The 26558-nt window shown below is 40.9% G+C and overlaps 1 long non-coding RNA gene and 1 pseudogene across 2 annotated transcripts in view; one reads left to right on the top strand and one right to left on the bottom strand.

Moving 5' to 3' along the window:
- Positions 1 to 1916: 1916 nt before the first annotated feature.
- LOC141581591 (uncharacterized) overlaps positions 1917 to 26558 on the bottom strand; it is a 42486-nt gene continuing 17844 nt past the window's right edge. For both annotated transcript variants that reach the window (XR_012514295.1, XR_012514296.1), the window contains exon 3: positions 1917 to 2883. This is a non-coding gene — a long non-coding RNA (uncharacterized LOC141581591). The remainder of the gene's footprint in view (positions 2884 to 26558) is intronic.
- LOC120365705 (large ribosomal subunit protein uL4 pseudogene) lies at positions 3469 to 4558 on the top strand (annotated as a pseudogene).

A 26558-nucleotide genomic window follows, 5' to 3' on the forward strand; every position in this document is an offset into this window, starting at 1 on the left:
GCAGCAGAAGCTCATCCTGGACGAACTCACATACATTTCAGGCAACTTAAGCCGCCTTATGCTAAATGCTTACCTTTACCTACTCATCTGGGTAAAGGACAGACTAGCTGTGCAAAAAAAAGAGGTTATACAAGTCAGAGGGTCTGGGCATGTCCTAGGTGGTCTGTGTGGGGCATGGGGTGTGTGTGTGGCGGGGGGGGAGGGGAAATTCATGAAAGGGAATGTATTATTACCTAAATTTAAAGGGTTACATTTAAAGGGCTAAAGGGTTGCTTTAAGTAGGATAGAAAAGCCTTAAGGAAAGTTCATAAACGGTCCTCAGTGGTGAAGAGAACCATTCCAAAGCAGTGCCAGCACCCATCTAAGGTCAGAGACATCTGACAGACTAAATCAGGGTCCTAAAGTGGGGGTGCCCCTGGGGACCCCAGTCTGGATCCAGAATTTGTTCAGGGGGATGCCCTCAGTAACATTTAGGTCACCTATTGGACCCTCTACTTTTCAAAGTCCTCTTCTCTTTTCCGGACCACTATGGGCAACTCTGTTCTACCTGATTCCACTATGAGCAATGCTACACCCGTTCCACCAGATGCCCTGCTCGGCTACATCCTCCACCATCGGAATCAGTTTGACCCTGAAAACCTACAGGGAAAAACATACAATTTTTTTTCTGCAATACCATTTGGCCCCATTATGAGCTCCCCAACCCCCAACAATGGGCAGACAATGGTAGTCTTAACTATGACACCATCCTGCAATTAGACCTACTTTGCAAGAGGCAGGAAAAATAGTCAGAAATCCCATATGTACAGGTTTTCATGCTCCAATAGCAAAAAAACTAACAATCTGCAAAACTCCCAGAGCCCACCCCCCACAAAGGAAAGTACTAAGGCAGAAGTAGATATTATAGATGACCCCCTTTTACAAGGGCCAGCTGTCTCTCAGGGTGAACAGGAACTGACCCCATAGAGCCCCTTGCCAAGTGCTCCCAAGGCTAAAACCCAGGAGCAAACACCAGGGACCCTACTAAATCCCCCTCACACTCAGAGGGGAACACCATATTCAATTCTCTCTCCAGCCCTGCTACCTCCTAGGAAAGTAGCAGGAGCCAAGGGGACAGTCCTCTTACAGGCTCCTTTCTCTATAACTCACATAGAATGTAAGGAAAAGCTAGGAAGCTATTCCGAGCATCCTAGGAAATTTGCAGATGGGTTCCAGACTTTAACCTTAGCCTTTGCTTTCTCATGGAGAGATGTTCAATTCATTCTAGCAACCTGTTACACTCCCTTAGATGTAAGCTCCAAAAGCTACAGATGGGCCACAAACTAATCAAAATCAGCTTCTTGACATCACCATTATGGTATATAACAATCATGACCTGAAAGAAGGGAAAAGGGAACAGAATATAGAAAAATAGCAAGCCAAAATTACGGCAGCCATCATTGGCGAAGCCCTGAATGTCCAAAGAATGTCTAAGGGAAACCCAAAGGGCCGTAAAGATAATGCCAGCAAAGGTTCTTGCTTCAAATGCAAGAAAAGCGGGCATTAGGGAAAGGAATGTATTAAGCCTCCCCCCCCAACCCTGGCCCCTGCTGTCAATTCAAAGGCACCAGTTGTGGCCCTGGCACTGGAGAATTGACTGCCTGTGCTCCCACTGAGGGGGTCAGTCAAAACTCTAGCAGTGTGAAAGGAGGAACTAGATGAAGACCCAAGGGGCCCAGGGTCTTCCTCACTGCCCTGGTCCAGGAACATTGTAATTACTACTGAGGAGCCGCAGCTAACTCTAAACGTCATGGATACCCAAATTTAGTTTCTTTTTGACAAGGGGGAATTACTCTGTCCTTACTGCTTACACAGGAAAGTTTTCCTCCCAGTCCATAAGTGTTATGAGAATGGAAGGGAAGCCACAAACAAGTTCATTGTTTTTTGTTTTTTTTTTTAATGTTACTTTAAGTTCAGGAATACATATGCAGAATGTGCAGGTTTGTTATATAAGTATAGATGTGCCATGATGGTTTGCTGCACCTATCAACCCATGATCTAGGTTTTAAGCCCCACATGCATTAGGTATTTGTCCTAAGGCTCTTCCTCCCCTTGCTCCCCACCCCGCAATAGACCTTGGTGTGTAACGTTCCCCTCCCTGTGTCAATGTGTTCTCATTGTTCAGCTCCCATTTATGAGTGAGAACATGCAGTGTGTGGTTTTCTGTTCCTGTGTTTGTTTGCTGAGAAGGATGGTTTCCAGCTTCATCCATGTCCCTGCAAAGGATGTGAAATTCTTTTTTATGACTGCATAGTATTCCATGGTGTATATGTGCCATATTTTCTTTATCTAGTCTATCACTAATAGGCATTTGGGTTGGATCCAAGTCTTTGCTATTGTAAATTGCGCTGCAATAAGCATACATGTACATGTGTCTTTGTAGTAGAATGATTTATAATCCTTTGGTTATATATCCAGTAATGGAATTGCTGGATCAAATGGTATTTCTGGTTCTAGATCCTTGAGGAATCACCATACTGTCTTCCACAATGGCCAAACTAATTTACACTCCCACCAACAGTGTAAAAGCGTTCCTTTTTCTCCACAGCCTCGCCAGCCTGTTGTTTTCTGACTTTCCAATGATCACCATTCTAACTCGCATGAGATGGTATCTCATTGTGGTTTTAATTTGCATTTCTCTAACGACCAGTGATGATGAGCATTTTTTTTCATGTTAGTTGGCCACATAAATATCTTCTTTTGTGAAGTGTCTGTTCATATCCTTTGCCCACTTTTTGATAGGGTTGACAAACAAGATTATTTACTCCTCCTTTGATTTGTCAATTGGAGAAACAGCTCTTCCAACAGGAATTCCTAGTAGCACCAAGCTGCCCAATCCCCCTGCTGGGAAGAGATATTATGGTTAAAATAGGGACACTACTACAATTTAAGCATTACCCAGTGAAATTGCTGTAGTTCAAAAATACAATGTTCCAGACGACATTAATAAACAGCTTAACTCATTGGCATTGGTATACTGGAAAACTAGAGAAGGCTAAAACAGCAGGGCCAGTCAAAATACAGTTTGAAGACCTCAGCTACTTTCCCGATCGAAAACAATATTCAATTAAGCAGGAAGCAAGAAAAGGCCTAGGACCCATAGTTGAGGTGTTTCTTATTATATGGTCTCCTAAAACCCTGTAATTCTCCCTGCAGTACCCCCATCTTACCCGCTCTAAAGCCTTTGGGGGAATACCAGTTAGTATATGACCTCAGAATAATTAATGAGGCTGTTACTCCCATCCACCCACTGGTGGCAGATCCATATACCCTTATGGCTCAGGTACCAGGGGATGCAAAATGGTTCAGTCCTAGACCTAAAAGATGCTTTCTTCTCCATTCCTCTGGCCCCAGAGTCCCAATACCTCTTTGCCTTCGAATGGGAAGATCCTAATACCAGGGAAAAACAATAATGTACTTGGGGTGGCTGTCTCCTCTCTCCGCCATGGTGTGTGCTCGCCCGCTGATATCGGTGTACTCTGAAAAGGAGGAGTCATCTGGCAAAAATGTCACTTTGCCTGCTGTATTCAAGGCTCCTATTCGACCAGATATTGTGAACTTTGTTCACACCAACTCGCGCAAAAACAACAGACAGCCCTCTGCTGTCAGCGAATTAGCAGGTCATCAGACTAGTGCTGAGTCGTGGGGTACTGGCAGAGCTGTGGCTCGAATTCCCAGAGTTCGAGGTGGTGGGACTCACCGTTCTGGCCAGGGTGCTTTTGGAAATACGTGTCGTGGAGGCCAAATGTTTGCACCAACCAAAACCTGGCGCCGTTGGCATCGTAGAGTGAACACAACCCAAAAACGATATGCCATCTGTTTTGCCCTGGCTGCCTCAGCCTTACCAGCACTGGTCATGTCTAAAGGTCATCGTATTGAGGAAGTTCCTGAACTTCCTTTGGTAGTCGAAGATAAAGTTGAAGGCTACAAGAAGACCAAGGAGGCTGTTTTGCTTCTTAAGAAACTTAAAGCCTGGAATGATATCAAAAAGGTCTATGCCTCTCAGCGAATGAGAGCTGGCAAGGGCAAAATGAGAAACCGTCACTGTATCCAGCGCAGAGGCCCCTGCATAATCTACAATGAGGATAATGGTATCATCAAGGCCTTCAGAAACATCCCTGGAATTACTCTACTTAATGTAAGCAAACTGAACATTTTGAAGCTTGCTCCTGGTGGGCACGTGGGACATTTCTGCATTTGGACAGAAAGTGCTTTCCGGAAGTTAGATGAATTGTATGGCACTTGGCTTAAAGCTGCTTCCCTCAAGAGTAATTACAATCTCCCCATGCACAAGATGATCAATACAGATCTCAGCAGAATCTTGAAAAGCCCAGAGATCCAACGAGCCCTTCGAGCACCACGCAAGAAGATTCATCGCAGTCCTAAAGAAGAACCCACTGAAAAACCTGAGAATCATGTTGAAGCTAAACCCATACGCAAAGACCATGCGCCGGAACACCATTCTTCGCCAGGCCAGGAATCACAGGCTCCGGGTGGATAAGGCGGCCGCGGCAGCAGCAGCACTAGAAGCCAAATCAGATGAGAAGGGAGTTGCAGGCAAGAAGCCTGTTGTAGTAGGTAAGAAAGGAAAGAAGGCTGCTGTTGGTGTTAAGAAGCAGAAGGCGGCCGGGCGCGGTGGCTCAAGCCTGTAATCCCAGCACTTTGGGAGGCCGAGGCGGGTGGATCACGAGGTCGAAAGATCGAGACCATCCTGGTCAACATGGTGAAACCCCGTCTCTACTAAAAATACAAAAAAATTAGCTGGGCATGGTGGCACGTGCCTGTAATCCCAGCTACTCAGGAGGCTGAGGCAGGAGAATTGCCTGAACCCAGGAGGCGGAGGTTGCAGTGAGCCGAGATCGCGCCATTGCACTCCAGCCTGGGTAACAAGAGCGAAACTCCGTCTCAAAAAAAAAAAAAAAAAAAGAGGCAGAAGAAGACTCCAGTAGGAACCCACTACAGAGGAAAAGAAGCCTGCTGCATAAACTCTTAAATTTGGTTATTCCATAAAGGTCAAATCATTTTGGACAGCTTCTTCTGAATAAAGACCTGATCAAACAGGCAGAGAAACACACACACACACACACACACACACACACACACAAAATGTACTTGGACAGTGCTCCCTCAGGGAGTTGAGGATAGCCGCCACTTCTTTGTCCAAGCCTTAGAGAGGGATCTGAGGGATCTGAAATTGAAAAACGGGAGTATACTCTAGTATGTGGATGACCTTCTTGTATGTAACCCAACCCAGGAGGTTTCTGACCAAACTGCTATAAAAACTTTGAATTTCTGGTCAGACAGGGGATACAAAGTGTCCAACAAGAAGGCACAGATTACCCTTCAATGGATGCAAAACTTAGGGTAATCTTAACACCCAGAGCCTGACAAATATCCCCAGAATGAGTGCAAGCCACATGTGGTTTGCCCCCTGCCACCCCCCTCCCCAAAACACATACACCAAGTAGTAGCTTTGTTCTTTTTTGGGAGTGGTGGGGCTTTGCAGAATATGGGTACCAAATTTCATACTCATAGCAAAGGCCCTGTATGAAGCAACAAAGGGGCCTGAAAATGAGCTAATGCAATGAACCCCAGAAATGAAAGAAGCCTTTGCCAAGTTAAAACAGGCTCTCACCCAGGCTCCTGTTCTTGGCATCCCAGATATAACTGAGCCCTTCTCTTTGTATGTAGCAGAGAAGAAGGGAATAGCTGTGGGTGTATTCCACAGAAATTAGGATCAGAACCCAGGCCAACCACCTACTTTTCAAAGAAGTTGGATGGAGTGGCCTCGGGGTGGCCAAGTTGCCTATGGGTGAAGCAGCCACTGCTATGTTAGTGGAGGGAGCCACTAAAATCGCCCTGAGCCAACCACTGGAAGTTTTCACCCCCTCGCCAGGTTAAGTCAGTCTTAGAGATAAAGGGATATATCTGGATGACGGGAAAGATTAGCCAAATACCAAGCATGCTCCCAGACAATCCAGATGTAACCCTTAAACCTGCAACACTTGGAATCCAGCCTCATTGCTGCCCACAGGCCCAATAACTGATCATTTCTGCCAGCAGGTCATTGCACATACTTAATGTTAGCTGGCCTACATTACAAGACCAGCCTCTCCCAGATTCTGAGGACGAGTGGTTCACAGATGGCAGCAGTTTCGTGTCAAGTGGGGTTTGACACAGCACTGAGCTGGATATGCAGTAGTAAATCATAACACAATTATCAAAGCCCAGCCACTGCTCCTTGGCTGAAATCATTGCTCTTACTTGAGCATTAATGTTGTGACAAGGAAAAAAGCTTAACATCTATATAGAGTCTAAATATGCATTTCTTATAGTTCATGCTCACGCTACAATCTGGAAAGAAAGGGGATTACTAACTAGCAAACAGTCCCCTATAAAGCATGGGCTTGAAATTCTCCAGCCATTGGAAGCAATACACTTGCCAAAGGCCATCCTGTAATTCACTGTGGGGCCCCAAAGGGACTTAACCCCTATAGCACAAGGGAACAGAAAGGCTGACAGAGAGGCCAAAGCCACAGCCCTCAGGGTGCAATCCCAACAGATCCGAGCACTGCTGTCTTTCTATGATTCCCCAGTAGAACCTGAGTACACACTACAGGAAGAACAGATAATAAACGAACAAGGGGGACAAAAAGAAAAAAGAAAGGAATCTGGTAGTAGTAGATGGGGTCAAAAATACATCGCCCTCAGACAGCCCAGTGGAAATTTACAAAAGCCATGCATGTGTCTTTCCATGTGGGGAGGGATGCAACTCTGGCCATGTTCAACCAGCTCTTTACTGGGTCTAACGGCTTCAGAGGCTAAGCAGGTCTGCCAAGACTGCTCACCGTGTGCGCTTAACAACCCAGGAAACAACATGCCTCCTCTAATAGAACCAGTGCAGAGGAGAGGAAGTTATCCAGGGGAAGACTGGCAGTTAGACTTTATATACCAGCCTGCAGAGGATGTGTGTTTTTGTGAGTACTAATAGATAGCTTTACTGGTTGGGTTGAAGCTTACCCTACCACAACAGAGAAGGTTAATGAGGTTATAAAGTTTCTATTAAAAGAAATAATCCCTGGGTTTGGGTTACCTCAGAACCTCCAAAGTGATAATGGCCTGTCCTTTATTTCCCAAATAACTCAAGGGTTTGCAAAGGCTTTTGGAATCAAGTATCATTTACATGTAGCATAGAGGCCTCAATCTTCTGGGAAGGGAGAAAGGGCTAACCAAACTCTCAAACGAGTGTTGCTAAGCTATGTAAGGAAACATCAGAAACTTGGGTCAGCTTACTGCCCATAACCCTCTTAAGGATCCATAATACACCTAGAGCCAAAATTAATATAAGCGCATATGAATCTTATTATTCTTGACTAATGATTTCATTACTGATCCAGAAAGAGCTGACTTAGTAAAATACCTAACAAACCTAGGACAATTTCAGCAGGCTTTACAAAAATGGAATTCAAAGGCTTCCCACACCGGGAACAACTAGCAACCTAAAATCAGGCCAGGAGATAAGGTACTTGTTAAAACGTGGAAGGAGTGATCACCAGCTCAGCAATTACAACCAAAATAGAAGGGACTGTTTTCAGTGGTACTCGCCACACCTTCTGCAGTCAAAGTACTAGGATTAGATAGCTAGGTACATCTTTCAAGGATCAAGACAGCAATACTAGAAGACCTGGAGCAGGAATCTCAAGTTCCCATCTGTCACTACACTTGTGAACCTATAGAAGACCTGAAGTACCTGTTTAGAAGACAGCCAAAAGATAAGTAAATGCCTACCAATTTTCCTTGGTGTCTTTGTTGCATAGTTACTATAGGCTGGAATAATAGTAGCCACTTACAAATTTTTTTTTCTTTTGCAGTTTAATTGACTTCCTCCAAATGGATAGAATCACTTCCTTTGTAGTAATTAAGCAAAATGTTTTAGTACATTTCTATCACAAACATTCCTGATGGCATAGGTATCCACCTCCAAAGTTCCCATTATATCTTTTAACCAAATTCATTTCCTCTTGCAGTAGAGACTGTCAAGCTTCAGACAATCATGTGACAAGGTTTCCAGTCAGTTCCAAGTGAAGACACCACCCCTGGCCATCAAGAAGCCACCCCATCTTCACTAGGCAGAGTAGGGCAAGAGTTCCGTGATCTCCAACAGGTAGGGATACGCTCCAAGTCAGCACAGAAAAAAGACCATCAGTCCCTCTGTCTCCCATAAAGATTTATGGGGATCACATCTCTCAGTGGGGAGATGAGGCAGGAGAATAGGGTCTGGAGGCAGGGAACCTAAGGACATTTCACACAGACTTCCTAGAACTAAACTTAAAGGAAAACCCTGATTTTCCATGCCTAAGTAACAAAAGGACCAGAGGCTACTCCCTTTGCAAACCCTCACCTTTTCTGTGTATCAGATGGGAAATTGAAAGTACCTCTGATTGTTTGTTTCTGCAACCAATCAGACCTTTGCATCAGAATGTAACTTTGTAATTTCACTTCTGTCTCTGATCCGCTGCTGTCTGCAACCAGTCAGACTGATTGCCGGCCAAGTCTTCCTTTGCATGTAAGTGCAACTTTGTAACTTCATCTTAGCCTTTGATTAGTTGCTTTCTGCAACCAATCAGATGTTTGCATAGGAGTGTGACCTTTGTAACTTCACTTCAGCCTCTGATTGGTTGCTTTCCACAACCAATCAGACTGATTGTGGGCCACCACTTCCTTTACATGAGGTGAACACCAAGTGGGCAATGAGAAACTTCTAGGGGATATTTGGACCTGAGAAGATTCTGCATCTGGGGCTCTTGAGCTGCTGCTCTGCTCACTCTCACACTGTGGAGTGTACTTTCACTTTCAATAAATCTGCTTTTGTTGCTTCATTCTTTCCTTGCTTTGCCATGTGTTTTGTCCAATTATTTGTTCAAAATGCCAAGAACCTGGACAATGCACAGTCAAGACCCTCAGTAACACTAGTTGTATCCCTCTACATGAATGGGCTTTTAAGATTTTCCCAGAAGAAAAAGATGACCTCATGGTCCTTCATTTTTTGACATAAAACTGTGATAGCCCAATAGATATGAGTTACTGATCACCCCTGGAGAGGATTAGAATATGCCACCCCAAAATATGCCACTTTGGCATAAAGATTATTTTGAGCTGAAGGCAATTGAGAAACAGTAGACACAGGAAAAGCTCTCTGCCTTTCTCCTTCTGGCCTAAAAGCAGAAAATAAATCTCCTTTTGGAAATATGACATACAGTTTTATTTATAAAGGTGTTCCCTTCTCCTCTACCAGAAAGACCTGAGATGGCACCAAAATGAATCTGCCTAACAAACCTTACTACTCAATTCTTATCTAACATACATTTCATAGTCATCTTCCCATAATTTACTGCCTTTAGGAGCCCAAGTCCCTTTCCTTTGACTAGTCACCTCTCTACAATTTATTACCCTTTGTTAAAATGGTATATAAGCTCCTAAATTTAACCACATCTTTCGGTTTTCACTTATCTGTGAAGCTGCCATGGATATAAAAATATTAATAAAATTTGTATGCTTTTTCTCCTGCTAATTGTATGTCTTTTATCAACTTAATTTACAGGCCCCAAGTACATAATTAAGAGAGTGGGAGGAAAAGTTTTTTCTCTCCTACACCTCTTTCCCTCTTAGTGTAAACACTACAGATTGGAAATAAAATTTATCTTGAACAATAGGCTTATAAATGCAACTAGTGGCTAGGTACAGTGGCTCACACCTGTAATCCTAGCACTTTGGGAGGCTGATGTGGGTGGATCACCTGAGGTCAGGAGTTCGAGATCTGCCTGGCCAACATGGAGAAACCCTGTCTCTACTAAAAATACAAAAATTAGCTGGGCATGGTGGTACACATGTGTAATCCCAGTTACTCAGGAAGCTGAGACAGGAGAATTGTTTGAACCCAGGATGCAGAGGCTGCAGTGAGCCAAGATCATCCCACTGTACTCCAGCCTGGGCATCAGAGCAAGACTCCATCTCAAAAACAAAATAAATAGAATAAATGCAACTAATGGTAGATTGAAGCCGACGTATAAAAAATGTTAAGCTTTAAGATAAATAGTGGTTCTCAGAACATAACTTAGCTAATATAAAAGCTATTTATAAGCTAACATAGAAGTTGCAGCCAGAGAGGGATTATTTTGGCCAGCAGAACCTGGAAAAATGAAAGCCACAGAGCCAATACCAAAGTATCACTCAGGAAAGACAGGAGTGCAGCTCTGTGATGTAGATGGATATATTCTAATCATAAAACTAATTCTACTTCCTCCGGATTTATGCCCACAAACCAACTTTCTGCTTAACTTTTTCTTGTCTCTTATGTATTTTTAACTTAATTATCTTTAAACACTTTGATAAGAGTTCTTATATTCTCCATTGAAACATTTTGTGAGCTATATGAACTGCAAATATTGCTTCATTGAAAAGATTCCTAGAGTCATGAAAGAAAGCAAACGAAGTGCTAATATTATTGTTCACTGCTTCACTTATAAGATGAAATGCATACCATTTATAAATCTAGAAAAAATGTCATAATTTCAGGTTGAATGTTAGAATTTACACAGTAATCTAGTATTTCTGTAGAAGTGTCCAAAAAAGGGCAAAACTATATAGTACAGAGGAGTGAGTGGCTGGAGGCTCTCTAAACAAGGTCCCCACTGGATGTCATTATCTTGGTGAGAAAGAGAAAAGTAGCCACTGACATGAGGAGTTGGCCTGGTTCTTACACATAGGACTTGGCATTCTCCTGTCAAATATAAGCAATTTCACAGAATACGAACATTAGACAAGGCTGTGCTGATTTAGCAAGACAAAACACTGTAACCCTCTGTTATCGTGTCTCAACAACCCACCAAAACCCGAACATGGTCCAAACCACAAAATGACCAAACATCCCCTATCTTGCCTAAGAGTGACTACTGCTTCTTTACCAATTACAATATAAGCCTGAGACTAGTCTGCCCTCCTTCTAGATAAGAGTTATTAGATATCCAATTTTAAGAATTACCCCCTGCTTCCTGACAGCATTTGATCCAGAGCAAAGCTTCACTTCTTTAAAACACTCTCCAAACCACCAAACACAAGCTCAATTCTTACAAATTTCTTTCCAACCCCCTCTTACTGAGAATGTCCCATGACTCCTCATGGTGTGCATTCTCGCTTGCTGCAACAAGGAAATAAACCCAACTACAAGTGTGTTCCTGGCAGTCTTTAGCTAAAGAGCATTGATGCTGGAGAATCCAGGAGAATTCAAGAGCTGAAGACAGCTTACTTGTTAGGACACTAAAAACAGACCTATCTTTCAAGGGTGAATTTATATTAGCCACAGACAGAAACTGATGGATAAATAACATTACAATTTATTAATTTATGAAAAAGAAAGCTTAGAAGAGTCAGAAAAGGCAAATGTATAGAGTGAGAAAAGAGGTGAATGGTTTCCTGAAGGTGAGTGTGGAAAGGGGGGTTAAATGTTAAAGGGCATGAGAGGTCTTATTGAGGGGTGATAGAAATGTCCTAAAAACTGTATGACTGTGATGATCACACAGCTTGATAAATTTACTAAAAATCACTGAACACTTAAAATGAGTGAATTGCATGGTATATAAATTATAGCTCAATGAAGTTGTTAAAACAACAATGATAATCCAGAGAACAGCTACTTAAATCTATCCAGCAAATATTCTCCTTCTGTAGATAGCCAATGGTCAACAAAAATGAAAACATGTTCAATCTCATTACTTATCAAGAAACTACAAATTGAAACCTCAATGAGATGCAGCAATACAAGCATTAAAATAGTTAAAATTGGAAAGACTGACAATTCCAGTGCTGACAAGGATGTGGAACAATTAGAATGCTTACATACTGGGCCGGGCGCGGTGGCTCACGCCTATAATCCCAGCACTTTGGGAGGCCGAGCGGGTGGACCACAAGGTCAAGAGATCGAGACCATCTTGGTCAGCAAGGTGAAACCCCGTCTCTACTAAAAATACAAAAATTAGCTGGGCATGGTGGTGCACGCCTGTAGTCCCAGCTACTCGGGAGGCTGAGGCAGGAGAATTGCTTGAACCCAGGAGGGGGAGGTTGTGGTGAGCCAAGATCGTGCCATTGCACTCCAGCCTGGGTAACAACAGCGAAACTCTGTCTCAAAAAAAAAAAAAAAAAAAAAAAAAAAAAAAAAAAAAGAATGCTTATATACTGCTGATAGGAGTGTAAGTTTGTGGACAATTGTTTAGCACACATATTCCATAACCCAGAAATTCCACTCCTAGCTATAATGCCTACATGTATTCACTAAAATATATGTTGATCAAAACAGAACTCAAATGCCCATCTATTGTAAAATGGATAAAGAATTTGTAGTGTAGTTCCATAAAATTACTATTTAAGCACAACCACATGTATCCATCTCATAAATATGATGTTAAGCAAAAGAAATTAAACAAAAAGAACAATTGTATGATTCCATTTATATAAAGTTCAAACACAGGCAAAATGAATCTGCAATGTTAGAAGTCAAGATAGTAGTTTCCTTGTGGGAGCTGTAAGGATGTAGTGAGTAGGAGAGCCTGGGGCTTCTGCATTGCTGGTAAAGTTTATGTCTTGATCTGAGTGGTGGTTATCTGGGTGTGGTCACTTTGTAATAGTTCATTGAGCTGTACATTTATGATCTGTATATTTTTCCGTATGTATGTTATACTGTAAAAGAGTTTACTAAAATAGATATAATTATTGTGAAAAAGCTGATAATCACTGAAATTGAGTATTGGGTACATGGAAGTTGATTATACCATTCCGTCTATTTTTGTGCATTTGAATTTATGATAAATAAAAACTTCAAATATATATGTATTGCATATATTTTATATGCATATATGTATACATATAATGGAATGTATATTTATATATATTTATTTGTGAATGTTTGAGTTGCTCCTTGTCCTGTCAATCTGTCCAAAAGTGAACAAGATTTCCCAGAGACCACGGCAATATGAACAAAGCCAGGTGATTCTTTTATACCAGACATAAAAGGTCAGTGTGCTTAGGTAACATTAACCAACAAAAGCAATATATCTAACATGTAAGATGAAAGTCTAAGTGAACATTTTTATGCATGTATTAATATAAATATACTGAATATATATATATATATATATATATATATATATATATATAACTGTATAGATATATTGAATAAAATGTAGACAATCTGACAGTGTCTTTTTTACAGTCCAAATCCTATTAAAATGAGCTTTGGCTAGGATTACAATTTTTTTGTTTCATGGGAGTGTTTTGAATGTTCTAGAAATAAGTAAGATTTTAAAGTCATTTATGAACAGTGCTCAAGAGAAATAAATACATCATCCTGTACATTTTGTTTTGGACTCCAGGTTAATGATTGCTTTGAGACTTCTGAATATCACTAGGTATATTTCACTGAAATAAAATGTTGGGCAAACTTTTTGGAAAAGCATCCGTAAAAAGAAACAACAGACCCAGAACAGGATACTATTGCCCCAGGAGAGATGTGAGGCCTTCACCACCACTGCTCTCAAGTAGCTACTGAATGATCCAAAATACACAAGTTCTACCAAAAGAAAAATATCTAGAAGTAATTTGAGGGTAGGATGTTTGTTGAAAATAAAATTTAGACTGAGGGATTTGGGGAGCATGGATTGAAGAATAACGTATAAAAATAACTCGGCAGAGTCTCACTGTGGTCATGTTTTTCTTGAGAGCTGACTTAAGAACATTATGCCTATGTGAGAGGAACTTCACTATTGTATCTTGTTTAACCAGCACAACTACCAATAAATACTTGTTTAAACATTTTAGACACCTGATATCAAACATAATAAACCCTGCAAGCGAGCAGGAACATGTTGACTTCCCCATGTTTTTCCTCTCCATATCTGTGGTCATGAGAACGAGATGATTTGAATGACCTTTTATTCCCTGAGAGGTTCTTAACTTTGTTGTGCATGAGAATTACCATACAGAATGGAAGGCAAAACTCCAAGCATACCGCATATTGAAAGCCATTTAAAGAACTTTTAAGGGAACTTTTGGCTTTCACAATTTTTGCCAAATGTGCTGACTTTAAAACCTAATACCCAATTCAGACACACTCCACTATAGTTGTGGCCTCTAGCTGGGGTTGTTAGAATACAGCATTATCAATTACATTTAAATTTCAGAAAAGGCCGGGCATAGTGGCTCATGCCTGTAATCTCAGCACTCTGGGAGGCTGAGATAAGCGGATCACCTGTAGGAGTTCAAGACAAACCTGGCTAACATGGTGAAAACCTATCTCTACTAAAAATACAAAAATTATCCAGGCATGGTGGCACATGCATGTAATCCGAGCTACTCAGGAGGGTGAGGCAGGAGAATCAGTTGAACCTGGGAGGCAGAGGTTGCAGTGAACCAATATCGCACTACTGCACTTCAGCCTGGGCAACAGAGCAAGACTCTCTCAAAACAAAACAAAACAATAAATTTCAGTTAAATAGCAAACACATTTTTAGTATAGGTATGTCCCATGTTTATTTGGGACATAATTATTAAACAATTATTTGTTGTTTATTTTTATTTTGTAAATCTGGATTCATGGTTTATAATGTTTATAGTAAAAGACTCAAAAGGCACCCACACAATTTAGATACATTGAAGTAAAACTCTGGGAGGTAAACACTTGCAATAAAATTAAGTTATTTCACAATAGTAAGAAACAGATGATCTGTTCCTATATAAAAATGCACAAAGGACATAAAGAGACAATCACACACCAAAAAAAGACATATGAATGGCAAAGTGCATTTAAATATTCAGCCTTATTGTATTAACATAATTAACATAGTTTATAAGAAAACCAAAAAAAATTTTTTTAAACTACTAAGAAAACAATGGTAATACCCAACTTATTTCACATCCTGATCATGAGTGCTTTTTTGTTTTTTGTGTTCGTTTTTGAGATGGAATCTTATTTTGTCACCCAGGCTGGAGTGCAGTGATGTGATCTCAGCTCTCCGCAAGCCTTGATCTCCCAGGTTCAAGCAATCCTTCCGCTTCAGCCCCTCAAGTAGGTGGGACTACAGGCATATCCCACCACTCTTGGCTAATATTTTTATATGTTTTGTAGAGATGGGGTTTTACCATGTTGGCAAGCTGGTCTTGAACTCCTGAGCTCAAGTGATCTACCTGCTTCCACCTCCTAAAGTGACAGGATTACAGGCGTGAGCCACCATGCCTGGCCTGTGATGAGTGTTTAATAGACTTTCTGTAGGATAGTTTGGCATCATGCATTTTTTTAAAAACCTTAAAAATATTCAATTTGAAAGAACAATTATAATTCTCAGGATCTGTCCTAGGGAAACATTTAGAATATACAAAAAAAATTTAGATCCAAGTATGTTCATCAGTATGTTTTTATCAGTAAAATACAGAAATCAGCTGGCATGGTGGCCTGTATTAAGGAGTTGGTTAATGCTTCAAAAAAACCTTGTTAATCTGACATAGGGGCCCATACGCTGGTTTGCATCAGTGTGCCTTTGACATTAATGATTAATTTATAGAGAAACTGAACATATTTTATCTCTCAAAATCAGCCCACACAATCTTACTTGTCCACCTCTTCCACGATAGTCCCTGGGCCTTCAGGAGTTAAATAGCTTTAACTTTTGGCCCTGTGTTTCAGGAATACAGTTTATTTTGATTGGTATCTTCTACTGGGCCTGAAGATAGGTCTTCAATTACTGTCAGCATTTAAAATTTAGCAGGACTTGATGTCTTTTTTAGACCCAGGAGTCAAAGCCCTGTAACTCAATGTCACAAGGACTTTGAAAGTGCATACAGAAAGATACGTGGATGTGATAATCTTAATGAAAAAAAATTTTCAAATCTCAATTTTTTTCCCTAAGCAAACCAAAACTTAATAATAATGTGACAACTTGATCACATAAAAGTTTTTGGCTTTTAAAAATATATAAATCCTCTTATTGTGATTTACACAGACTGTTCATCACATGCTTTGACTTTCTGGTTTGTCCTGAACATCTCTCTTTCTTAAACAACAGTCATTTTACTCTAGGACTAAATTTATCATACAAGATTCTTTCTCATATGAAATTATTTCTCTTGAAGTTCGTCACCAAAAACAAACAAACAAACAAACAAACAAAATCCTTTTTATTTTTATAACTTTCTTTACATCTCTTTTATTTCCTGGTTCCTTTTACCTTGTTTTATATATGACCTTTAAATAAGCTTTGAATTAGACGAAAAATTGTTCACCTTTTTTAAAAGGACATCCTCTTCTTTTTTTTTTTTTTTTTTTTTTTGAGACGGAGTTTCGCTCGTTACCCAGGCTGGAGTGCAATGGCGCGATCTCGGCTCACCGCAACCTCCGCCTCCCGGGTTCAGGCAATTCTCCTGCCTCAGCCTCCTGAGTAGCTGGGATTATAGGCACGCACCACCATGCCCAGCTAATTTTTTTTTGTATTTTTAGTAGAGACAGGGTTTCACCATGTTGACCAGGTTGGTCTCGATCTCTCGACCTCGTGATCCACCCGCCTCGGCCTCCCAAAGTGCTGGGATTACAGGCTTGAGCCACCGCGCCCGGCCAGGACATCCTCTTTTTAAGAAAGAATGTTTTCCTACAAATATATTTTCATTGGAAAACACCCTAGTAATAAAATATTTATAATTTAACTTGATTCTAAATTATGAATTTGTCTACAAGTATTTGTCCTATTACATTTACCTAATTATTTTATTTTAATTGTTTACCTAGATTGTTTATGAAAACTGTGATAGTCATCATTTAAAGTTATGGAATTGCCTTTGCAAAATTATAACTGAGACAGTGAAAAAGATTTGACCTAACTGACTCTATCTTGCTTTTAACTTCCAAGCTGTCCTTTCTCATTCCTGGGCATAGGCCAAACTAACTTTGGGAGGAGCTTAGTTTATAGTTTAGCTTGAAACAAAGATGATAACAAACCTTACTGCCTGTGGACTAGGCCACCTAAAGCCATAAGAAGTTATGGTAATCTTACTAAATTTAAGATGAAGCTATTTTTATTAAACAAATATCAATGTCTTACTTATTAAAGATTACATAAGCAAAGATCATTTTGTTCTGAGCTGGGTTTATAGTTTTGAAACCTCTATGCGAAATTTTGATACTTTATAGTATCTGGCAGGGATAAGTATGAAACTGCTTGATTAATAAATGCAAACAAAAATGTACACTGGCAATTCTTAAGACACTTATAATATTACTTTATCAATAAATAAAATTTTGCTTATTTATTAAAGATTTTAGTTAAACTGGAAAACGCATTTGACTAATCTTTCCTTTTTCTCCGATAAAGTATTTGATTCCAGTGCTTTTGTTTTCTTAAGCCAATTAGAGCTTTTTTATATATTTTCAGTAGTAAAACATTGTATACACAACACATAAATACATAGACACATTAGGCATGCCAATAGAATATTATTGATTTATAAAAAATACAGTCTTATAGATCTACATTTTATAGATTTATAAAATAAAAACTTTTTTAAACCTGTTTCACAACACTAGGCAGTTGTCAGTGAAATAGCCTTAAATTTATATATTAAAGGAAAACACTCAGGTGAAAATCAAATAGCAAAACTTACATCTTAAGGTACAGAGAGAAAAAGTCTGGTGGTGCTAGAGGGAGATTAAGGACGAATGCCAAATCAAACATAAAGTTATAGAAATCTATCAGAGGATTGTATAAGGAGACCAGTTTTATTTAGATCGGGACTACCTATCTTTTAACTGGGTCTCTGAGCTCTGGGCAGAGCCCACATTGAATCCTGGGTCTCCAAAAAGGGAGAATTATTATGAGGCTAGACCATGTGATGTTCTTACGGTACACTTAAAGAAAAATACAATTTTTAACAAAGACATTTCTAAGTGTCTAAACCACACTCTTCCTTAAAAACCCATGAGTAACCTCTATGGCAGTAACTATTTCAGTTGAAAAAAAAAAAAAAAAAAAAAAAAAAAAAAAAAAAAAAAAACACGCCAGGTAACACAATACAGAAGTAAGCAGTTTTAAGAGCTCAGGTGAACTTACCTGTTTACATTCTTGGGGTTCCATAAGGAAAAACAAGTTTCTCCCTCCAAAAAAGAGTCTGGTGCCTTCTCAGTTTTCTTTAAGGAACCCCAGGCTATTACAAACTATTTTAGGTCACTCATGCAACAGAGAGTGCAAGAGAAAGGAGACACAGCAGAAGTAAATGAAGAAAACAGAATTCAGTCAACTGAGAAGAAAAAAACATTTGCTGATAAAAAAGACAAGGTCCTAGGAGAAAACTAAAAACAACAACATGAAGGCCTTTTAAATACACACACACATATGTACACATACACACACACTTCTTGGCTGTTAGCTTTTAATTAAGCTGACTTTTAATCATTGAGCTTCTTTTAAAAAATCTTTTTAAATCTCATTACCATATTTTAGCTAGGACAAATTGCTGCTATTTCAAAAGTACAGCCATTGCTCCCTTAGTTTGGCCTGGCTAGCAAAAAGGTGGTCTTGTTATGTAAATAAAGCCCCTTAGTAATCAAAATCTAAAATCTTTCCTCTTTTTTTAATTTAATTTAATTTTTTTTGTTTCCTTTTGCTGGCTGTTTTTCTCCCTCACCATACCGCCCTTTTTGTGTGTATATGTGTGGGAATTTAGTCACTTCAGAGGCCTTGTTCCCCATAATTTGGAACTTTCCTTTTGATTCGAGCATGCCAGATAGAGTGGATCAAACCCAATGCGGAAAAGACTGAAACAACCAGAAGAGAAGCGAACAATAACAACAAACCAGTTAAGCAAAACAAATGATTGCACAACTCATATGACTACTGAGCGCTCTAGTGGCAAGGAGAAATTAAGACAAGCTGGTTGTTAATCTTAACTTTAGCCAAGACAAACCCCAATTCACTTTCTTGCCCCTAGGGTTGGGTCTCAGGCTGAAGACAGCTCTCTACCACCCTAGACGCAGGAGAAAAACCTCATCTTTCTTGTTGGAAGTGGGCTTAAACTCCATAAAGGAGTTACCTGCCTTCCACCATTATGTAAGCAGGAAAAACTTGCCTTCCTTGTTGCAAGCAAGTAAAACCCCAAAAAAAGCGAGTTTTACAGCGAAATAAACTTTAGATCTCGACCAAATTTTGGGAGATCAGGAATTCTCTGGAGGGGGTACTCCCAGACCTCAGCAAATTGTCCTAATGGTTTGAGTTATAAAGTTAGCTCATGCTGGTACCAAGAACCAATAGGAGATTTGTCAAAGGTCAGAGGCATCTCCACTCAGAATCCCTTCATGGTTTCCAAAATTTGAACCCAAAAATTTGAGACAGGTCTCAGTTAATTTAGAACGTTTATTTTTGGCAAGGTTGAGAACACGCAGTGGTGACACAGCCTCAGGAGGTCCTGATGACGTGTGGCCAAGATGGTCAGAGCACAATATGCTTTTATACATTTTAGGGAGACCTGAGACATCAATCAACATATGTAAGATGAACACTGGTTCGGTCCAGAAAGATGGGACTACTCAAAGTGAGGAGGGGTCTTCCAGGTCATAGGTAGGTAAGAGATAAATGGTTGCATCCTTCTGAGATTCTGATCAGCCTCTCCAAAGAAGGCAATCAGATATGCATTTATCTTAGTGAGCAGAGGGGAGATTTTTAATAGAATGGGAGACAGGTTTGTCCTAAGAAGTTCCCAGCTTGACTTTTCCCTTTAGCTTAGTGATTTGGGGGCCCCAAGATATTTTTCTTTCACACACTTTTAAACGACCAGATCTTGCAAGGACAGTACCAAGAGAGTAATATTTAACCATTCATGAGAAATCTGCCCACATGATCCAGTGACCTCCCACCGGGCCCCATCTCAAACACTAGGGATTACATCTCAACATGAGATTTGGATAGGGACAACATCCAAACTATATCAGACTGGGTCTTGCTTTGTTGCTTGGGCTGGAAGTTTGGCAGTTCTTACAAAGTTAAACACACACTTCATATAACCCATTAATCCCTCTCCTAGGTATTTAAACCCTAGAGAAATGAAAGCTTATGCTCACACAAAAATTTGTACATAACTATTTATAGCAACTTTATTCACAATCACCAAAATTGGAAACATCCCAAATGCCTTTCAACCAGTAAATGAATAAACAAACCATGGGAACAGTCATACAATGGAATAGTACTTAGCAATAAAAAGAAATGAACTATTGATACAAACATCATAAATTAATGTCATACATACTGAGTGAAATAAGTTGGTCTTAGGAGGTTACTCTATAACTCCATTTATATGACCTTTCGAAAGCCCAAAACTATAGTGACTGAGAACAGGTCAGTGGATTCAAATCAAGGTGTGACTATCAAGGGATATGAGGGGATTTTGAGGGGGTGATAGAACTGTTGGATATTCTGATTTTGGTGGGGGCCACACAAGTCTACACATATCTTAAAATTCACAGGAAGATGTTTTTAAAAATCAAAATGTATATGCATATCAACAAAAAGAATGAAAAGACATACATGAAAACACTAACAGCGGATTATTTCTTTGCAGTTGAATAAAGGTGATTCCCTCCTTTTGACTATGCAATATTTCTGTTTTTAGAAATAATGAACACTTTTTTTTTTTGTAAAGAGATGTCATTGTATAGAAAGGTAATATACATATTTATGTATATATGTAAATATGTTTTGCTATTGGACTAACTTGAATGATGCCTGGTCTTATTTCATACTGGTTCAGCCTTCTGCGAGTAAAGGAGCTTCACCGCGTTACTGGAGAAACATCTTTTACTTATAAAAGAACTGGCAGTGCTCTTATCTCTCCATCAATCTTGTGCTTTGCCATGGGCCACAGTGAGAAAAGTGCTGGCCTCTACTGCCCCATTAGTTTCCCATTAGCATCCATTAACCAACAATTTTCATTTCTTGGTGTGCAGCCAGCGTTCCTTAGAAAATGAAAAAAACACTGACATGATGATGTCACCATCGACTCAATATCGGCTTCCTGTCCTCATCAAGTCTGGCTTGTCTAGCAGGACTTTCATCAAGTATTAAGTATTAGGAAGATGCCAGAAGCTCCAATGGCAATTGGCTTATTTGATTTTGCTTTACAAAAATAAACACAGTTATTCTGGGTGGAATTTTTAAATTGTTTTATCCAAAAATCTAGAAAGAAGAATGTAAACCAAGGGCATTTGGCCTCCTTAGCCGGTTTTTGCAGCATCCATGACAGAATTCTGAGATTCTGAGAAGCAGGATGGACCTGAGAAGCAGACCCCTATGGGAAGATGGCAGTCAACACTCCTAGCCACGCTGGGGGGATCCCAGCCTCCCACATCCATCCCTGCCATGACTACCAGCAGCAAGTGAGGTCCCAGGCATCCCACAGTGCAATGCTGTTTCTCAAATATCCACAGTTGTCATCAGACACTATACTGCAATTTGGCAGTGTGGTAGAGCAATTGTCTGCCTTTGAGAATGACACCACACAGCACAAGGATATCACTAAAGGCCATTAACAGGCATTTGTAGCTTCTTAAAGATTTGGCCTTGCCTCCCATTATTAGTTCTGGAACCTAAAATAAAATCCAATAACTTTATTTATTTATTTGAGATGGAATTTTGCTCGTCAGCCAGGCTGGAGTGCAATGGCACAGTCTCTGCTCACTGCAACCTCCACCTCCTGGGTTCAAGTGATTTTCCTGCCTTAGCCTCCTGAGTAGCTGGGATTACAGGAACATGCCACCACACCCAGTTAATTTTTGTATTTTTAGTAGAGATGGGGGTTTTACCATGTTGACCAGGCTGGTCTCAAACTCCTGACCTCAGGTGATCCACCCTCCTCTGCCTCCCAAAGTACTGGGATTACAGATGTGAGCTACCACACCCATCCCACTATCAAATACTATATATGCTTCAGCAGCTCCCCAAATATATATGTTAGAAAATACTCTGGAAGGATACACAGCAGCTTGGTGACAGCAGATATTAAGATTGGAAGTGAGAAGACTTTAAATTTGTCTAAACTCCTGAAGTTTTTTATATTATTTGTATAATTTAAAATTAATTTGCCGGGCGCGGTGGCTCAAGCCTGTAATCCCAGCACTTTGGGAGGCTGACGCGGGTGGATCACGAGGTCAAGAGATCGAGACCATCCTGGTCAACATGGTGAAACCCCGTCTCTACTAAAAATACAAAAAATTAGCTGGGCATGCGTGCCTGTAATCCCAGCTACTCAGGAGGTGGAGACAGGAGAATTGCCTGAACCCAGGAGGTGGAGGTTGCAGTGAGCCGAGATCGCGCTATTGCACTCCAGCCTGGGTAACGAGCGAAACTCCATCTAAAAAAATTAATAAATAAATAAATAAATAAATAATAATAATAATTTACAACAACCTAAGTCTTAGAATCATCTTTTTTTTTTTTTTTTTTTTTTTTTTTCCTGAGGCAAGGTCTTGCCCTGTCCAAGTAGCTGGGACTACAGGCATGTGCCACCATGTCCAGCTGTTTTTTAACTTTGTAGAGACCATATCTAGCTGTGTTGTCCAGGCTGGTCTGGAACTCCTGGGCTCAAAAGACCTTCCCACCTTATACTCCCAAAGTGCTGGGATTATAGGCATGAGCCACCACACCTGGCTAGATTCTTGTTTTTTTGTTTTAAAGATGGAGAAATTCACCATTTTGTCATTGTATGAGAGCAGGTGTTCTAAAGGAGTTAAAGACAGATGGATTCGAGAGGAGTGAGGGTCTTCAATTATTTCCTTAACTATGGAAGTCTTGAGGGGTACACGGCACTCAAAGAAGGAATTGGGGTTTTATGAGCACTGAATAGGGAAGGTAGCTTGGTGGCAGAAAGAACCCTGGAGATGCGGTACAATGAGAGTTGATGTTCTAGAGACACTCAAACAGTCCTCAGCTGGGCGTGTGTCTGCTCTAAGTGAATGTAAAAAGGAGGAAGATGCAGAAATAAAGGGAAGAGAACAAAGAGCACACGGGAAAAGAAAAGGGAGAAGATTGGGAGGGCACCTGTGGACGATGGATTATGAAGCCAGGAAAGCAAGCAGCTGGCCACAGCAGGGGACAGACTCAGAACCACCCCCACGAGAGGGTGGAGATTTCACACACAGGAGCTCGAGGGGCCGTGTGAGGCCTTAGAGAAAGAGCATCGCGCAAGCTGTGCACCAGCTCAAAGGAAGGTAGCGGCGTTTCCTCTCCTTCCTTCCTTCCTGTCTGCCTTCCTTCTTTCCTTCCTTTCTCCCGTTTCTTTTCTTCCCCTTCTCCCTCCCTCCTTTCCTTTCTTCCCCTCCCTCCCTTCATTCCCTCTCTCTCCTCGCTCCCTTCCTTCCTCTTTCCCCTTCGTTCCTTTCTTCCTTCCTCTCCCCTCCCTCCCTCCCTTCCTTCCTTCCTTTCTCCTTTCCCCCTCACTCCTTTCTTCCTGCCCTCCCTCCCTCCCTTCCTTCCTCCTTCCCTCCCTCCTTTTCTCCTTCCCACCTTCATTTTCTCCTTTCTTCCCTTCTCCTTCCCTTCCTCCCTCCCTCTTTCTTCCCTCCTTCCTATGTTTTTTCCTTCCTTCATTCCTTCTTCTTTTCCTTCTTTTCATTATTAAGGAATTCTTTTCCTGGAGAAGCAAGAATGAGGATGCTTCAAAGGGGCCATGCCAGATAATGCAACGATCTTTTATTAGGAAATTACAGCCAGTGATTCAGTGCAGGAAGATGAGTCACTATATTAGGCTAAAAGCAACAGAAATTCACAAAAGTAACAGAAATGAATGTTCTACCAGGAAGGGAACAAGTTACTAAAATAAAAGACCATCGTTCTTAAATATAGCCCACTTCTAACTGTGCAGGATTTCCAACTGAGAAATTTAAACTCCCTGATGATGCCCTTAAATTCCATTATTGTTTTTATCCTGGGTACAGTGTGACACATTTTAATTTAAAAAAAAAAGTAATATAGTATGTCGTATGACCCTCTTTTGTATATATAATTGTATTTTTCCCTTTAAAATTTAAGATACTGCTGACAAAGACATTATTAAAATGATGCACATACTCAGTGTCTCTCAGAAAATAAAGTTCCAGGCCGGGCACGGTGGCTCAAGCCTGTAATTCTAGCACTTTGGGAGGCCGAGGCGAGTGGATCACGAGGTCAAGAGATTGAGACCATCCTGGTCAACATGGTGAAACCCCGTCTCTACTAAAAATACAAAAAAATTAGCTGGGCATGGTGGCGCGTGCCTGTAATCCCAGCTACTCAGGAGGCTGAGGCAGGAGAATTGCCTGAACCCAGGAGGCGGAGGTTGCGGTGAGCCGAGATCACACCATTGCACTCCAGGCTGGGTAACAAGAGCGAAACTTCGTCTCAAAAAAAACAAAAAAAGAAAAAGAAAATAACGTTCCAAGAATGAAGATGGGTCATTTGACATTTGAAGAAAAGCATCTATTTTTGAGAAAAATTTTTCCCTTTACATTTATTTATTGAATTCACCCACTTTTTCAGGTATTTTACACAGTTCTCTCTGGTAATAAAGTGAAGAAAATTTACCTGAAGAGCAAGACTGTTTCTTGGCCAGGCATGGTGGCTCACGCCTATAATCCCAGCACTTTGGGAGGCCAAGGCAGGCAGAGCACTGAGGTCAGGAATTTGAGACCAACTGGTCAACATGGTGAAACCCTCTCTCTACTAAAAATACAAAAATTAGCTGGGTGTGGTGGTGCACGCCTGTAGTCCCAGCTCCTCAGGAGGCTGAGGCAGGAGAATCACCTGAACCCTGAAGAAGGTTGCAGTCAGCTGAGATTGCGCCACTGCACTCCAGCCTAGGCAACAGAACGAGGCTCTGTCTTAAAAAAAAGTTACTTTCCTAGGATTCCCCATATTAACTCTTTCCAGCTCCCTGGAAAGAATTATAAAGATTTCCATTCTGTTGAATAGAAAGCATGGAGCGAGTGAGGTGCTCTGCTAGGGCGCTGTGGGAGATGCCAGGCCGGCAGTGGAGTCATGGTCCTCTGGGAACTTACAATAAAATAGGGGAGAAGCAGCTTTTGATGTTTTTGGTTTTTTTTTTTTTTTGACAGGATCTTGCTCTACTATCCAGGCTGGGGTGAAGCAACGCCATCATAGCTCATTGCAGCCTTGACCTTCTGGGCTCAAGCGATTCTCCCAGTTCAACTTCCCAAGTAGCTGGGATTACAGCTTAATGCCACTGTGCTCAGCAGGGTCTCACTATGTTGCGTAGGTTGGTCTTGAACTCTTGGCTTCAAGGGATCCTTCCACTTTGGCACCCGGAAGCACTGGGATTACAGACTCACATGAGTCACTGCACTCAGCCAAGAAGAGACTTTTGATCGAGACTCTCATTAGAGACAAACAATGGAAGTGCAATAATCAGGGGTACAAAGTACAACTGGTCAACCGCAAGATAAAGTAATGTGGTCATTTGACCAGGAAGGTCTAGGAAGTCAATGACAGCAGAATGTCAGCAGGGTCTCTGAAGGTGGTTAGAATGTTGACTGATGAGGTACTGAGAAAAAAGGGAAGAGATTCCCGTGCTGGATCAGGCAAAGATGAAGAATGCAGGGTGTAGATGGCTTGTTTGATTGGCCTGGCCTTGGGTGCCAGATAGTGTAAAAGGGAGGGGCATGCAGTGAATGGTGATGCTGAGAGAACCGGTGGGAGACAGGTGCACTGTGCTGAGGCCTGACTGAGCATGACTGACGGTTTTTCGAGGAAAGAAATGACACATTGATATGTGTTCTCTAGAAAGACGGCCCCTGGCAGGAGTGTGTAAAACAGACTGTTGCAACAGAGCCATGACTTGAACAATGCCAAGAAAACCATTCATAACTCCACACAATACAAATATGAATGGTGCTTTCTGGAATTATGCAGTGGGCAGGCCCAGGGAGTGGAGATGTCAGAGACAGAGTGATAGAGGTAGCAAGTAGCGGACTTCACTTGCAAGCAAAGTTTTTCCTCTGGTTAACTTAAAGAGGAAAAAAGTACACTGGAAGGATGGGGATCACTTAAAGCGTTAAAAGACAAGAAAACTCTTAGAGGAATCAGAGCTACTTCATGGATCTAACGGAGAATCTCTTCAGGACATTGCCACAAAGGACAAATCACTTTCCACCATTTCCAGTCTTTTTGACACTCAAGAGCCAAGTTCCTGGGAGAAAGGAGGTGATTGGCTTATTTAAAGCATGTGCTCTCTCCTTGGCCAAGAGAATATAAGAGCATATTGGCTGAGTGCTGTGGAGCCCCTGGGAACAGTTCTCAGGTGTGGTTTGGCCAATTTCTGTTTGTTTGTTTTTGCTCTGGCCAATTTCTATGAGACAACACTGCAAAGATACCATCTCAACGCTTGACACAAGAGAAGTCCTAAAAAAAAGTGATATTTTTCCCTTTTTCTCTGCATGGAATCTT

The sequence above is a fragment of the Saimiri boliviensis genome, chromosome 16 (assembly GCF_048565385.1).
Source record: "Saimiri boliviensis isolate mSaiBol1 chromosome 16, mSaiBol1.pri, whole genome shotgun sequence".
NCBI lineage: Eukaryota > Metazoa > Chordata > Mammalia > Primates > Cebidae > Saimiri > Saimiri boliviensis.